Raw genomic sequence first — 17,789 nt, forward strand, 5'->3', positions numbered from 1 at the left:
CACCTAGCGATGGCGGACTTTGTCAGCTCTCGTGGCGGCTCCCAACATCTGCCCCTTTTTGTTTAAATATAGAGGGTGGCAGGGGTCCCTGGGAAGGTTTCGTAACTCCCAATTTTGGGGAGTCTCATGGCGGGTCTGAGTCTCTTTAGAGGGCGGTGCTCAAACTCTTACCCGTCACGGGGTCAGCCTCCCCACCCGAGGCTGCCCTGTCTTAGGTGGCCGAGCCTTATCCGTCCACTCCGTTATTGACTTACCAGACCTTCTATCCGTGGAACGAACACCTTAGTGGGCAGGGACTGTGTACAGAAATGTTTGAGGCTTTACAGGGTGTCTTTACCAGAAGCCCTAGGGTGCAGCAGCTGAGGAATCTGTCTACTGGCTATTTCCTTTTAGATTTGTCAAACAGGCACTGGCTAATGTCCCGTGTCTAGGCTGACTGACATTTCTTCACAGCCAGCACCAAAGAATGGTGAGCGCTCTGGCTAGGCTACGAGGGTCGCGCACCCACACCTGGCATTCTTCGAATGTGCGCTCCAGGTTGTGGCCACTCGTAATGCCTGTCACCGGGTAATATCACCATTCGTGGTATACCTCTGGCATATGAGATCAGCTTATTCCCGTCGTTGGGATCAATTGACAGCCGGCCTGGAGACAAAAGGATGGAGTTATCTAACTGACTGCCCTTAGTCTGTCTAGTATGGTACCAGTTATGACTCAAATCCAAGGCCTGATCAAGCAAATTCCATCTTGGGGGAATAAGCGATCAAAGAACCAACAGTTTAAAACCGTCTCCCTTACCCTACCAGGTGCAATGGAAACACAAGTCCTCTGGGTACAAGGGCTAAGGGGAACAGAAAGAGATGCAAACACCCATCCCTGTGCAATGGAGTCATCTCCTAGGGGTGCAAGGGCTGTTTGTCTCAAAACTCAGGTACCACAGCTATACAGACAAGAATCAGCCAGGTCGAGACTCCTCACTGACCCAGTGTATTGGGCAAATCTCTGGGGTGCAACGCTGATGGCCTAACATTTAGCACCACTACTCGTAAGGGGAGGACTGCTCATTTTCGAAGCAGTGAAAGCTACACTGCAGGGAAAGCCCCTAGTACTTTGGTCACAAACGCCTGGCCAATAATAGCCTTGCCAAAATTTTATTGAGCTATGAGTTCGCAAACCAATCAAAGGATGAATACTAAACCACAACTTAGGGTAAACTAAACAGGCTTACTCCCACTTACTTAAAAAAAAGGAAGGGGGGAAAAGGAAAAGAAAGGAAGAAAGCTGAAGAATTCTGGGAGGACAGTCCCTCAGTCAGGAACAGATCCACGTGCGTCGAATTGATGTTCACCACAGCTGCTCTCAATTTTCTGAGTGTCTCACTGAAGTTTTCTGAGCAGTTTCCTGTAAGATACTGTATCCCTTGGATCAGTACAAGGGCTATCATCAGAGCCTGGAGGGTCTGTCTGGGTGTCACCTTCCAGTATCGCGAGTCGCCTCGTCAGCCGCTCTGGTAGCCAAAACGGATTGTCTTCTTCCTGTGGAAACACACAGACCGCTCCCCTGGCTTTTATTAAAATAGAATCTGTACTTTTTCATTGTCTGGTCAAGATGTCTTTTTATTTGACCATTTCTTTTGGCCTGTCAAGCTGAAAATGAGGTTTTAGCCAATTAATATCTGTTAACAACTTTTGAGAATCACTTTTCTGGAGCAACAAGTACTCTAAAATCTTAAAGCTCGTTGTACTAGAGCAAGGGCTTGTGGAAAAACTCCTTTAGAGAGATCAGCCAATAAAATATACAACGAATAATATATACTGAGAGATTTAAACGCCTTAACCTTTTGTATTAAAGCAACAACAAATTTTTTAAGGCCATTAATTATTCTTTGAGGCAAGCTTTTTTAATGAATGGCTTCATGGGCTCTCAAAATTCACAAGTAATTTCACTTAATGTAAACCTCTCACCTTTACCAGGAGGTAAAGGAACTGTATAGAACACTCTCTTAAATCTATAATAATTTTTTATATGTATTTACTTGAATGGCAGCTGGAGTAGGCAAGTCAGGCTGTAGTGCCCCATTAGTCTTATAAATCTTAAATTTGAACTTTCTCTGTGTAGTCCTGGCTGTCTCGGAACTCACTCTGTAGACCAGGCTGGCCTTGAACTCAGAAATCCGCCTGTCTCTGCCTCCCAAGTGCTGGGATTAAAGGCGTGCGCCACCACTGCCTGGCTCTAGTGTTTTTTGATTAATTGAATAACCAACTCTTTTTAGTTGAGTGAAGTATCAAATAAAGCCAAGCTGAAGGCAATCTTGTCCTCTAATAATTGTTAATTAGCCCCAGTTTCTTTTAATTATTAAGTTAAGATCAGGTCTTTTGTTACTAATAAGACCTAATACACCAGAGGAACCAAGGTCATTTTGTCTTTCATTACACTCAACAATTTTGGCCTGGCCCAAAAGCTGCTTTGAATTTCTTTGAGTCTGAGGCTGACCCCTCCCTAAGGGACAAGCAAGGCAATAAACAAATTCTAGAGAACACCCTTTTTGAGGCGGGACAGGACAATAGGAATGTCTGAAATCTAAGCTCCTGTCTCAACTACTCTGTTAAAGTCTAATTTAAATGTAAATGTTTTAATCTTGGCCTACATCCTGAGGCCTGGCCCAAGGATTATCTTTTCTGTACCAAGGACAGGTGTGTTAAGTAACCTTGGTCACCTGGCTGTTGTTTAAGCCTCTGTTCTTGGGACAGTCACTTTAAAAACTATCTAAATTTTTACATTTAAAACACTCCCCATCTCTATGGCTCTGTGTAGTTATGGCCAGAACCTGATTGTATGAGGGTGCAATTTCATTGCAAAGACAAGTATCTAAGTCTGTCTTTGCTTGTATGATTTGAGGGCTGTGTGGGCAGTTCAACCTGATTAACATCACACTGACCTTGTCTTACAAGCACGTTAAGATCTGTCTTCGTGTCTTAATTTAAATGTAAACGTTCTTAATCTTTAGCAGGCCAGCATTGTATCACAACCCGTTTTAAATATTTTTATTTAACTCTACTTGCTGTCCCCCTTTCCATAACATGGGCGAATCAAAAAAAATTTTAAACTCAAGATTACAACTGCCAACTGTAGCCAATGGAATACTGGCAGTTTAACTAAACTTTTAAATATCTTTTGTAGCATTAGCGTGTAACCATTAGTTTTGAGAAGCAAAAGCAAAACCAATTTAAACAATCTATCTTCTCTAAAATCAACACCAAGCAGACCACCCCTATGCTATAACGTTTTGCCACCAATTCTCTACACATGAATGCATGAAGCAGCTTTTAATCTCATTGAAGAGACATTGGTCTAAAATCTTACTTTCTATATACCTGGTTTCTGAACGACTCTAACACTGAGCTAGTTCTACGCCACCTTTCGTTATCAAAGTTGTACATTTTTAATTACACCCAATAATTTAAGCCAATAGTCTATAACCAAGACATGTAGAACATTTTTATACTTTTAAAACCAATTAGAAACAACAATTAAGTGGCTATATATCTTATCTTCAGATCAAACAAAATTTGGTGCTATTTCTAGCTGTAATTTTAAGAGAAAAGCACCGTGTCACAGAGATTTTTCTAGGACAAAATGACTCTTAGCTTCTTTATAAAACCCAGAATGCTACTGGTCTCTTTTAAAAGCAGTTTATGTCAACCTCAATTCCTGAAAAGACCTTTTTTGCTCCCAAAGGTTGGATCAAGCAGTTTTAACGATCTTTCTTTTTGAACACGTAACAAACACAGAACATTTAGACAACGAAACAAAAGGGAAACACAAACACGTGGACATTGGCGCGCCAAGGACAAGAGACAAAAAGGACTCTAAGAACTACAGAGAATTTCAGGACTTCTCCCGAATTCTCTGCTTCTAGATGAACTCTGAAATAGCCTTTTCATTCTTTTTTGTTGACACAGCTCAGAGAGAGGGCACCTGTATTTTTTAAAAACTCTTTCTCTCTCTCTCATATTTAAAATGTAACTTTTCATCTCGTTCATTGGAGATGTAGCGAGCAGCTAATTTAACACTTCAATACCCTGCTTTCTAATTCTTTTTAACCCTGCTCTTCCCGCCTGAAGCGGCTTTTCGGCCACAGGCAATGTCTGTTTAGAATTCTCCTGACCTATGTTTCGCTGTTACCTCCTAGGCAAAATCTTCATTCACCTAGACTGACTCTCCCGAAACATTCTTCTTGTAAACACAGCCTCTAATTGACCCTTACTAGCTCCAGCACTCGATCTCGCGGCGGCGGCCGGCTGGCAACTATCCTCCCCATCCCTCTCTCCATCTGAGTCCTCTGACTCGGAAGTTAGCCCCTCCGACTCAGAGCTATCACGCCGTAAAAACCCCGGCTCCTTTACCGGATAAAGAGATCTTTCTCTGAGGCTTACTTCCCTCTCTCTCCCAAGAGTGTTTTTCCTCTTATCTATCATCCCCGTGGGTTGGTCCTCGGGGAGGCCTGATTTCTTAAATTTCCCTTTTCTTTTCTGAATTCCTAAGCGCTTTTTTCCTTCCTCTGTTTCTGACAAGTGGGCCCGTAATTCGTCTGTCTCTCCCCAGTCCGCCGCCATGATCGAGCAGCTTTTCTCATCCTGCAAAACCAGAAGGAAGAGTACCAGCAATGTCTGGGGAGGAAGACGAAAAAAATCAAGACCAAACATTATCTCTCAGAGAACATTACCCCGTCATACGGTTCTGGATTCACTCCACACGTGAGAAAACGAGCGGAGGGTCTTCTTTAAGCAGCGCCGGCGATCGATGGATTTTCCCGGGTTTCACGGCACCAAATGTGCGGGGCGCACGTGTAGTGGTCTCGCCGGCAAAAAACATACACTCACGCGCGCACACACACACATCACACACACGCCAGAATCCTTCCGTATGAACACGTTTATTTCCCCAAAACCAAGATGGTGGAAGAAGAAGAGAAGGCGTGGGAAAGCACTGCCTATATACCCCAGAGCGGGGTATTCACCCCCTGATTGGCTGCTTACTCGTAGCGCGCCAAACGCCGTGGGATGGGCTTAGTTTTGGCGGGCTTACCATGGCACATGCGCAGTTTACTTGGTACTAGGAAGAATTACGGGCGACAGCGCCACCTAGCGATGGCGGACTTTGTCAGCTCTCGTGGCGGCTCCCAACAACTACCTACAAAAAATATTTACATTTTACATCACAAAGGACCATGTCCCCTGAAACACAACTTTTTCTAAAGGTCATAAGGAAGATGAAAGATTCAGAGAAAGCTCCTACAAATGACTCATAATAAATACACACCTTGGGCTGGAGAGATGGCTCACAGGTTTAGAGCACTTGCGACTCTTGCAAAGGTCGGGAGTGTGAGTCTCAGCACCCACACAACAGCTCATAACTATCTATCTATAACTTCAGTTCCAGTTTTCTTCTGACCTGCACAGGCACCAGGAGTGGATACAGGGATGCTTCCATACATATATACAAGCGAAACACTCATACATATAAATAAATTCCCTTTTCAAACAAATGGCAGATCCTTACATCTGATAACAAACATACTGGGTAGAATTCTTCCGCCATGTGGGTCAGAGTGTCCTGGCTAAGCTTCTGGGGAAGACACTGGGCAGTAAGGATTCATGTACACACAGTTTCTGCCACATCGATTCTGCTGTATACACTCACCATAGTCATAGTGCTATATTTTGCATCCAGTATTTTGCCCTGCTGTCTGTCTTTCTTTCTGGCTGTCTTGGGGTGGGGAGCTTTCCCTATACCACATGTTCCTACTGTAATATACTATGCTGCCTCAGACCTAAAGCAATAGGGCCAAGAAACCATGGATTACAACTTCTGAAACTGCAAGCCAAATTAAGCCATTCTTCTCTTTAATTTGATTTAGCTCAGGTATTTGTCATAGTGACAGAAAACCGACTAACATGCACTGTGAAATGACATAGTGAAAGGTGATTTGTAGCCATATTTTTAAGTAATAGATTAGAGAAAACCTCAAAGTCCAAAATAGGGAAGCAGTACTTGTATATTCACATGTATTCAGTTTGCTTGGGTTGCCATGATAAAACACTGCAAAGAACAAAAACTTACTGTCACATAATTCAGGAAGCTTAAACTCCAAGGTGAAAAGAATCTGCAAGTCTGGGAAGGTGGCTCAGCGAGTAAAGGGCTTGCTGTGCAAGGGTGAGGACTGGACTTTGGATCCACAGCACAAGTCTAAATACAAAGACAAACTTGGCAGGAGAGGTCTGCAACTGCAGCACTCAGATGCAGAGACCAGCAGCTCTGTGCAGCTGGCTGACTCCGTGAGCTTCAGACTTAATGACAGACCTTGTCTCAAAAGTAAAGTGGATTAGGATAAGGGTAGACACTTATTGTGGACGTCTGGCCTATACACCCATGCACACACATGTATACACACACACACACACACACACACACACACACACATACACACACACATACATAAACAGTTGGATTTTTCTTTTTGTTTTGTTTTGCTTTTGTTTGTTGGTTTGGTTGGATTTTTTGAGATAGGATTTTTCTCTGTAGCCCTGGCTGTCGTGGAACTCTATTTGCAGACCAGGCTGACCTTGAACTCACAGAGATCCACCTGCTCTGCCTCCCAAGTGATGGAATTAAATGCGTGTGCCACAACTACCCAGTTCACTCACAAAGTTTAAAGAAAAAAACAGTCCAGGCTTAGTTCCTCCTGGGGCCTACACACAAAATCTATTCTTCAACTCCTGCTTAGCCACTAACACTGGCTGAGCATGAGGAGGGGCCTTGGTTGCTTAAAGACACATGTGGAAAGGAGTTTTCAGTGTCTGCCCTAGTACTTTGAACCAGGAGACTATTTTATTTGTTTATTCAAATTTAAGCATAATAAGGTAACTGGAAGGTATGAAAGATTTCACCTCCTCCAATTATACCAGTTTATTCCATACCCCAACCACAATACACAATATAAGTAGAGTAAGTACATAGTCACAAAAATATGACAAGTCTTACCTGTTCTTGTGTACTCAAGGACTGGGGAAGTTAACTGTCATATGCTACCCACTGAATGCATATTTCTCATAAGTAAATGCACTCAAGGATGAAAAATTAAAATCAGCCCTAAATTGATTCAGACTGTTAAACTTCTTTCAAGGGAATCATATGTACTGGTGAGTAAACCGACCTGTAGCAAACCACCTCCTTGGTTTTTTTTTGTGCTTTAAAGCTTCATTTCTCTCCACATTTGGTGGCTGAGAGTATCTGGTGGCTTAACTTACTTTTGTTTGGTTCTGTAGCTTCTCTAGGGACTGTGTGTCCTTATGTTAGAGGTGCTATCTTCCTGAAGTCTGTGTGGACTTGTTCTTCATTGCAGTAGCACCTGCTGCCTTGTGGAGAGTCACCCTTGACACCTGTCCTGAACATTGCCTTCCCGTTGTCTAGTGATTGATTTTCCTTTCCTTTCAGATCCTGGTAGCTTGGGTGTGCAGAGTGTGTGACAAGCGGTGCTTTTGAGCTGTGTTAGAGGGGAGAGTGGGCTGGACTTAGAAACTTGCCACCAAGCATTCTTTGAAGGGCGAGTCCCTGGACAAAGGTTTAGAAGGAACTAGAGGCCTCCATGCTATCTTCTACAGGGGCTACATGCATCCTTTTCCTCCATCCTTGCCAATGGTTGGTATCTGCTGTCTTCTTATCAAGAGCGAAGGAGTCTTTAAAAAGAAAGACAACTGAACTCGTACACATAGACTGACACAGTTTGGGGAAATAGGAAGGAAAAGAAGTTGTCCTAGGTCAGTGAGATGGCTCATTGCGCAAAAGCACTTGCTGCCAAACCTCTTGATCTGAGTTGGATCCCCAACTCAGAGGGTGGGAGGAGAGAACAGATTCCTGACAGTTGTCCTCTGGCCTCTATGTGTGGTATGTCATGACACAGTGCTGTCCCTACCATCACTAAATAAATAAATAAATAAATAAATAAATACATACATACATACATACATAAATACATACATACATACATACATACATACATACATAAAATACATAAGTGTAACAATGATTTATTTTTTAGAGTAGTTGTCCTTTGCTTTCCTAATTTTGAGGAAGAACTCTTGGAAAATGATACTCTGGTCCAAGGTATTTCTTTTCACTCTGTTCTAGGTACTGGATTTCTCTTATGACTTCATAACTATATAGTCTCAGGATGATAACATCCTTGCATCTCTGTTTCATCATTTGGAAAATAGTGATAGTAGCTGCTTCATAGGATTGTTGCAAAAAACAAGTTGGCATACATAAGACACTTAAAACAGGGACTGTCATATAACAAACACTGTTATAAATATTAACAATTGTTTCTGACATCAGTCCTGTGGTTGTATATTTTTTTTTCCCTAGAGGAGTTCATCGCCTCTGTTTATCGTCTAGGAAGGGAAAGGACAGTACCCAAGACCGTCAAAGTGCAGCTTTAGACAGGGCCAATTAATCTTGAAGTCCAGAAAAGCAGTCCAGAGTTCAGGTCAAGGATCTCTCTCTCTCTCTCTCTCTCTCTCTCTGTGTGTGTGTGTCTCTCTCTCTCTCTCTCTGTGTGTGTCTCTCTCTCTCTGTCTCTCTCTCTCTGTCTCTCTCTCTCTCTCTGTGCATGCATGCGCACATATGTATTTTTTTCTGTCTTCTGCAGAAATCTTATGAAATTATATAGGACTTAGATCTTGCCAAACTTAAGGTACCCAGAGTAGTCAGTGGTAGACTATTCTTTTAACTTTGAGGTCTTGTAAAATATCATGATATCATGGCCTGGTTTTGGTTGGGCTCAGGACTGAGCGGTTTGCTCTGGGATCTTGACAGAGCCACCAAGGCTGATAATCAGTCTTCGGACCTGTACAATCCACCTTGACAAATATCAATTCAACCAGGTGTGGGATCTCCAGCAAGACATTCTCTCTCTATTCTAGGGACCACTGAGACAGGAGAAAGAACGCCGCCCTCTAGGAATTAAAGTGTTAAGTTTAGGACATAATAAAAAGAATTTGGAAAGTACGCCAGGGAACCATTTCTGTGAATGTCATTAAGGTTATAAAAATCTAAAACCTCAACAAGGCCAAGAATTCAGGGAAGACTGGGGATTTCATTTGTGAACTACGGCTGGTATTGGTGCCTGTCTCTCCCATCACGCTACAGGCCAAGTTCCCACTATTTTCTGATGCCAGGATTTGGGATTTGCCTTTTTTACCTTTGAATCATCAGGATGATTCCATAAGCACCATGCTACCAGAAGCAGAGGCCATTACTCACCTCCTTTTCAAACCCATTTCTTCTTGTCATCTCAGGCTGAAGCTGGAGAGTAGGGGGAACCTTCCCTTCCTCTCATTGTTGCTCATGTGGATGAGAAGTGAGGCTACTAGGAACATATCTCTGTTGCTGTGTTGAAGGTAATCTTGAGCTTTGTCATTTGCCTTGTTGTTTTTACAGTTGATGCTCAGCTGTACCGTGTTCCTTTCTTCCTGCCAACAGTTTTGCTATCTATAGTGTGTATATTCTTAGGCAGAGAGGCAGGGAGACATGAATCTTATACAGATCCTCTTTCTTTCTCTCTTTCTTTCTTTCTTTCTTTCTTTCTTTCTTTCTTTCTTTCTTTCTTCTTTCTGTAGCCCTGGCTGTCCTGGAACTCATTCTGTAGACCAGGCTGGCCTCGAACTCAGAAATCTGCCTGCCTCTCCCTCCCGAGTGCTGGGATCAAAGGCGTGCGCCACCACTGCCCGGCCAGACCCACGTTCTTAGTGTTTATACTATTACTCTTCCTTCTATTTATCTACTCAGCAAATATTTATCAGACTTTGGCACTGCCTAGGTCCTAGGGTATCACAGAAACAGCACATGAAATTTCACTTCTCTTTTTGGTGATGTCATACGCAAGACAGATAACCATATAGAAGTCGCTCTCTCATGATGTTATATATGCATGCCTCTACTTACTCTTGTTCACTCAGCTTAAAAAACACATTGCTTTACCCAGCAAGGTGAACATGTCACCTGCCCAGATAGCCATTCTCACCTGTCTTCCTTTAGGGTTTTTCTGCTGTGAACAGACACCATGACTAAAGCAACTCTTAAAAGAACAACATTTAATTGGGGCTGGCTTACAAGTTCAAAGGTTGGTTCAGTTCATTATCTTCAAGGCAGGAGCATGACAGGGTCCAGGCAGGCATGGTGCAGGAGGAACTGAGAGTTCTTCATCATCATCTGAAGGTCATTAGAAGACTGGCTTCCAGGCAGCTAGTACGAGGGTCTTAAAGCCCATCCCCACAATGACTCCAACACTTCCTCCAACAAGACCACACCCACTCCAACAAGGCCACACCTACTAATAGTGCCACTCCTTGGGCCAAGCATATTCAAACCACCACATTACCTTAGTGCTAACTTAGCAGTTATTCTTAGTGCTAACTTAGTGCACCCTCTAGAACAGAATGCTTTCGCAGTTGACTTCCAATTAGAAAGGGCTCTGTCATTTCTTTCATTGCATCTTCTTTAAGCTGGGCTCAGCTCCTCTGACTTCCATTATGAGAAATGTTGGTGGTGGCATACTGCTACTCTGAGAGGCTTCAGGAAGGTTCCCTCAGCCCATAGTGAAGTGGAAAGATCATGCAATCTACTCCCAGAATTCACATTTGAGTAAATACATGAAAGGCCTGTTTCCTGTGGAGTCTTCTCTCATGGTTCAAGAGAATGTTGTGAATGTATCATGATCCATTCAGCACTTCAGCCTGATCCACAAGATGGACTCCAGAGTACAACTAGGAGGTGAGTTGTGAAGGGAGCATGAAGGCCAAATGCACATCTAAGTCAAAGAAAAGTGTTTCACAAATGTCTCATAACTGATGGCTACCGAGTCAGTCTTTCTGAAGCTGTTCACAGCAAAAGGAAAAACATTAGAGACCCACATTGACCAGAGGAGAAATGTGTCTGGGAAAGAAAGAAAAAGATTTAAGAAAGAAAAAGCCCTGCTATTATCATATTTACTTTTATCAACGGAAGAATCCATTCACAATGAAAAGCACTAACATTTAAAATATTGATCTCTCATGATATTAATACATCTATAAAACATGTAAAGCAAGCATGGCATAAAAATAAGGAAATTGGGTGTGATGCTCTCTAAAATGGGCTACATGCATAGACTCTGTTACAGTATAGAAATGTGAAATAATGAACTTGACCTAGTGGGCGGATTTATAAGACTGGTGTTCCTCAGGAATGATTTTTGAAGCACAAGCTGGACATTTTTATCATCATTCACCACATATAGCAGCATGCGATGGCTTTCAAGAATTTTCAAGGAATTGATGTCATTCAGGCAGTACTCAATAATCATTGTACAGTTATGCTAAGTGACAATAAGGACAATTTTAAAATCTTTGAAAAATTCTAAAATAACCAAAGGAGTCATTAAAATCGTAGTGGTAGTTTATACATTCTTAGAACTGAACTACAACAAAATGGTATCATTCTTCAAATTGAATGATAACAAAAGGATATCATTGATTATGAAAAGCAGCTAATATCGTCTTCTGAGTCAAAGTTATATCCATAAATATTCATGGTAGAAGTGGAAAGACTGTAGAGACGTATGTGTAGTTATACATAAGAATGTTGGGTTTTTTATACATAAAATAGTATATTTTTATATTTGTAGTTAGCATTTAAATATCTTAAAATATAATTTTTTTTGGTACAAGATGAAAGGGGAGGGAGGATGGAAACCGTAAGGAAGAGTGAAAAATAAAATGGGAAAGAGTGCAGAGAAGCATGCTGAAGCTTGTCGCTTCAAGGCACTGCTAATATGTTGGGTGTGGGGGGTGCACATTGGACATTCCATCGCTTGAGAGGCAGATGAAGGAAGATTAGGAGCTTTCAAGGTAATCCTTAGCTATATAGCAAGCTTGAGGCCAGCCTAGGCTACATAGACTCTATCTCACAAAAGGAAAAAGCATAAAATGTTATTGAGCATCTAGCAACAAAGATCAAAACCAAGGGAAACAGCCCCATTCTATTGCACAGGAAACGAGGGAAGAAGTACAGATGGGCTGTATATTTAAACTGCTTGAAATAACTTCACGTTTGAATGTGGCTGAACAAACATATCACAGAAAAGTATAAAACAGAAATCTGAGTCAAAGGAAAACATTTCGCAAATGCCTTGTAACTCCAGTGGGCTTTAAATCAGTCTTGCTACACAGATGACACCAAAGTCACACTATTTTTCTTTTTAAAAAAAACCAACCAAATGTTTAAAGAGAGAAATAGAAACACTCTTACATCAAATTTTTAGAAAGCAGAATAAAAATGTTAAATCCACTGGTGGATTAATATAATGTTAATGCTGAAAAAATTAAGAACAGTGTGAAAAAGATAGCACCTTGGCAAACTTACTCAAAAAACAAAAATGTGAAAGAATGTCAAAACTTTGCACATTCAAATAAAATAATACACATGATTATAACACACACAATGACTGAGCTGAGTTTATTTTGGAATGTAAAGTTAGGTCAACACTAGAAGAGATGGAAAAGAAATCCTTAATCCAAATAGTTTAAAGCCTAACTCACATCCGACTCTTGAAATTCTCTTCCTGCATGTCAGTCCAAGCGGCTCACTGGCACTTAGCAAGAGTCTGTGCAGAATATGTCAAAGGGCAAGAAGCACTGATCCCTAGACTTTAGGAGGAATAAGACTGCTTGAAAAGGAAACAGACACACAGAGAAAATTGCAAACGTGCCCCAGTGAGACATTTATGAAAGTTCAAACTAAGGGGTAAGCCAAAGACTGACGGAAAAGACATGTGCACGCAGGGAGAGGAACTTTGCCCATCTGAAGGCCCATCAGAAGCAGGAATTTTGAGCAGGATCTTGGGAAAGACATTCCTCCCCGCTTCCTGCTCAATTAATCAATACTTAAATGAGTACCTAACTTTTGTGGAAATTTGAACATAGTTCTGAGTAAGATAAAAATATAATTATTTAGGATATGTTATTACTCAATAATTAATTTGCCTCATCCTTTCAGGTTAAAACACCCCAAACAATATACTACTTACAAAACTGTGTATGGTCACATCATCTGGGAGCACTCTTCCATACCTGTTACTACTAAACTGCTTTCCAGAGACTCTCAGTTAAATGCTGTAAGAAACATAACACCTGAAGCAGAGAGAGCTATTGGTTTATTAAACAGTGTTGTAGCAAATACAGTAGTTCATGGAATTAATCCCTTTTTTCCTTATCAATTACTTATCCTTCCTTCTTCCTTATCACTTACTGGAGTGATGAGGTGATGGTATCATAGAAATTTATGCATACCATAATTCTCTGCAGTGATCGGCAACTCCTTATTTATAAGAAATTATAGACTTGACAATGCTAAGAAGGACAGATCTTAAACAACTTGCTGGTAAGGAGTCTGCAGCAATGGTTCTCAATCTGTGGGTTGCGACCCTGGGGGGGGGTCACATATCTGATATCATATATATCAGATATTTACATTATGATTCATAACAGTAGCAAAATTACAGTTAAGAAGTAGCAACATAAATAATTTTATGGTTAGGGGTCACCACAACATGAGGATTTATATACTAAAGGGTTGAAGCATTAGGAAGCTTGAGGACCACTGGCCTACAGGAATAACTGGTGACTCTAAAATGCAGGCTGATTATTTTGTTCCACACTGGTAATTATTGGCAGGTCACATTAGCATGTTACTCAGGATCTTTAGATAAACATTAGTCTACAGATCTTCTTTTAAGATCTTTTGAAGAAGGCTGGGCAGTGGTGGCGCACGCCTTTAATCCCAGCACTCGGGAGGCAGAGGCAGGCGGATTTCTGAGTTTGAGGGCAGCCTGGTCTACAGAGTGAGTTCCAGGATAGCCAGGCTTACTCAGAGAAACCCTGTCTAAAAAAAAAAAAAAGAAAGATCGTATAAATAAATTGCTTCTTAAAAAAAAAAAGATCTTTTGAAGATATCCCATTATATTAAGATACCTAAAATTACATCTAAAAACCCTACAGAGATTGCTTTTAATGGTCTTGCAGATTGTCGTGGTTTGAATATGTTTGGCCCAGGAAGTGGCACTATTGGGAGGTGTGGCCTTGTTGGAGTAGGAGTGTCACTGTGGGCATGGATTTAAGACCCTTGTCCTAGCTGCCTGGAAGCGAGTATTCTGCTAGCAGCCTTCAGATGGAGATGTAGAACTCTCAGCTCATACTGCACCCTGTCTGCCTGGACGCTGCCATGCTCCCACCTTGATGATAATGGACTGAACCTCTGAGCCTGTAAGCCAGCCCCAATTAAATGTTGTCCTTACAAGAGTTGCCTTGGTCATGGTGTCTGTTCACAGCAGTAAAATCCTAACTAAGACACATATGGATCTTCAAAAGGACAAGAAGTTTGTGTTTTATATACACAAAGAAGACTATACTCACCTCTGGTCATACGCTCAACAGTCTGAACTTGCTGTAAAAACTTGCAGTGTTTATTAGGTGTTTCTAAGCCACCGAATATTTTAACTGACCCTGCACAGTGTGCTCAAGCTGTTTCTCTTTTAGAACCTGCAAGCCTTAACCCTGTTATTAATCTTACTTCACAGTTACTTCTCTCCCTTCAGATGTCTGTGAGACAACCAGTATCAACATTTTTCATAACTCACATTCATGCTCAATCTACTCTGCCAGGTCCATTAATACTTGCTAATGCTCAAACCTATGCACTGACCTACCCCCCACCTCTAATACTTTATTTTTAGGCTACTCAAAAATCTCTGGTACTTCATCAAATATAGGCATAATCTTTTTACCTAGCGAGCAAACTTGACAGACCATCTCCTTCTTGTTTTACGCTGCCGCCATCTGCTGGCATAATTAATGCTCGAGGGTGGAAACTTAACGCCGCTAGGCAAACAGACATTACTCATATCTCAGAATTTGGATGTTTAAGATATGTCCATGTAAGCGTTGATACTTTTTCTAATATGACTGTTGCTTCTGCTTACAAGGGTGAAACAACTTCAGATGTCATTATCATTTATTATCTACGTTTTTCTTTCTAGGACTCCCATTACAACTAAAATCTCATAATGGTCCTATTTATAAAGGCAAATGCTTTAAGAGATTTTGTTATTTATGGAATATTAATCATGTTACTGGAATCTCTTAAAATCCACAGGGACAAGCTATTGTGGAAAGACACCATCAAATACTTAAGTGGCAAATTTTAAAAATAGAAAAGGGTTTTGTATACCCACTGAAATCCCCACATAATATGATATTTAACCATGCTAGCTTTAATTTTTTTTTTACTTTAAAGAAATACTTCTTTTGCTGACCAAAAGAATTTTTCCCTAAAGGAGATGTATCCTAAAGTATATGTTAAATGGAAACTAATCTATGGAAAGGTCCAGGTGTTCTTCTAACATCAGGGTGAGGTTGTTTTTATTTTTTCCCAGAAAATGAATGAAGTCTCAGATGGTTTCTGCTCTGATGCATGAGACCAGGACAACATCCTAGACAAAGGAAGCACCTGAAGGTAGAACACAAACCCATCAAGGGACATCGCCCAAGAGGAGAGTAAGTCTAAGATTTGGGGAAACATCAAGTCTAACTCATCAAGCCAAGACCTCAAGGAGACAACATGGACACAATATTATTGACATGAAAGTGATGCTCTTATCTTTACTGGCTGTGTTACATATTAATTCTCAGCTCGTCAGTCCAGAATCCTAATGCCTTGTGTCAGGGGTGATAAAAGGCACTCCTGTAATAGGAGACAGTATGACATAATGTTTTGCCATATTAAAGACTATCTTTATCCTTTGGGACCAATTGTCTGGACGAAAGACGTTATATAAACATTGAATCATATGAATGGAGGATATCGTGGACAGACTAATCTAATTGATTGTCCCAAGTGTAATAATATGGATTTTAGCATAATTAAGTACTCTTTAGAAATAGCTCTGTTGGTGGAAATTATAGTTGTACAAAGATGAAAAATGGACTGTCTGATGTATCGCTTATCAAAGTTTATATTATTACAGAATAGCACTATCTGTTGCCAATGGTTCAGAAAATAAACTCTGGCTTTATTTGGTGTCTGACAGTCAACAAGAGAAATCTTTCTTCATCAGAGGAGATCTGTCTATTCATGGAATATATATATATATATATATATGTATATATATATATATATATATACACACACACACACATATATATTACATAGGAGTTACTCATATCCATTAGAATCCATTTGCACTCCTGATATTCCTGCCAATGCTTTTTTTTTAAAATCATGTTGACTATTGCTTTAAATGTACTTACATCTCTCCTTATTGTAATCCCACCTCTAACCACGCCCTTCCCTCTGGCAAACAACTGCCTTTGGGATGGATCTCTCTCTCTCTCTCTCTCTCTCTCTCTCTCTCTCTCTCTCTCTCTCTCTCTCTCTGTATGTGTGTGTATGTGAAAGAGAGAGAGAGAGAGAGAGAGAGAGAGAGAGAGAGAGAGAGAGAGAGGGAGAGAGAGAGACCTACATACACTGCCCTTCTGTGAGTTAAATGGTGTTATGTAGATTAGGCCATATTACATTCATTTTTCAGTAAATCTTTACAATTGATCAATAGAATTAAGAGACCTTCCCCCAGTTGTGATGATTTTTTGCATCTATTGCATTTTGTAATGGTTGCATCCACAGCAGCTTTCTTATTATCAATCCCAGGAATGATTACTGGAATACAAAGAGAGTGGCCTGTATAATTACTATATTATATAATTAGTAGTAAAACTATTAATATTAAGCAAAAATGTTAGCAGAAATTAACCCAGCGATGGTTGAATTGAGAGCCCCGGTTTTATAAAATAGAGCCACTATAGATAATCTGTTGCTGAAGCATAATTTTGGTTGTCAGCATTTTCCAGACATGTGTTGCTTTAATGTGTTAGATTTCTCTCACATTACAGAAGGTCAAATTCATGATTTGCATAAAGAGGTAAAATCTTTCAAGTGCCCTCTGAATACCTATCATGTTCAGATGGCTTTCCCCTTTTCTTGGTCCTCTGTTAACTATTATTATAATTATTTTATGTTTCCTGTGTTAGTTATACTAGCCATGAAGGCAATGCATTCAACCTTGGCCTCTATCTTCTCTGCTGGCTGTGATGGTCTCAGAGATCTCTTGCACGAAGGCTGAGAAGAAAGAGGTGTGCACACAGGAAGAGGTCAAGTTCACCCATCAGAGGCAGGAATTTGGAACAGGATCTTGGGAAAGAGTGCTGATCGATAGGAAGGAGGTCTATAGGACATCAATTGCCAGGAGTGTAATGGATTGCATTGCCTCCCTGGTGGGAGATTAGGAGGTGAAAATGCAGAGAGAGAGAGAGAGAGAGAGAGAGAGAGAGAGAGAGAGAGAGAGAGAGAGAGAGAGAGAGAGAGAGAGGACTGAGAAAGCAAGAGTGAGGGGTGAGGGATGTATGAATGACTGGAGAGACTTGAAGAAAAAGGACACACTGCATATGACAAACTCAAGAGAGGAGTGGATTCTCCACCTCCAGCAGCCTCTCTTCATTCCATTCAGCTGTGTGTAGAGTGCAGCTTCACCAGGGAAACGCTTATACCCCACAGTTTCCAAGCTGTATGAGCGCTGATGTAAGTCTGCTTGTGGCAATGTTCCCAGGCAATTTCCGTGCTGGTGTTTCCTTGCACAGAGG

Source organism: Grammomys surdaster, unplaced genomic scaffold (assembly GCF_004785775.1).
Source record: "Grammomys surdaster isolate TR1022 unplaced genomic scaffold, NIH_TR_1.0 313, whole genome shotgun sequence".
Taxonomy (NCBI): domain Eukaryota; kingdom Metazoa; phylum Chordata; class Mammalia; order Rodentia; family Muridae; genus Grammomys; species Grammomys surdaster.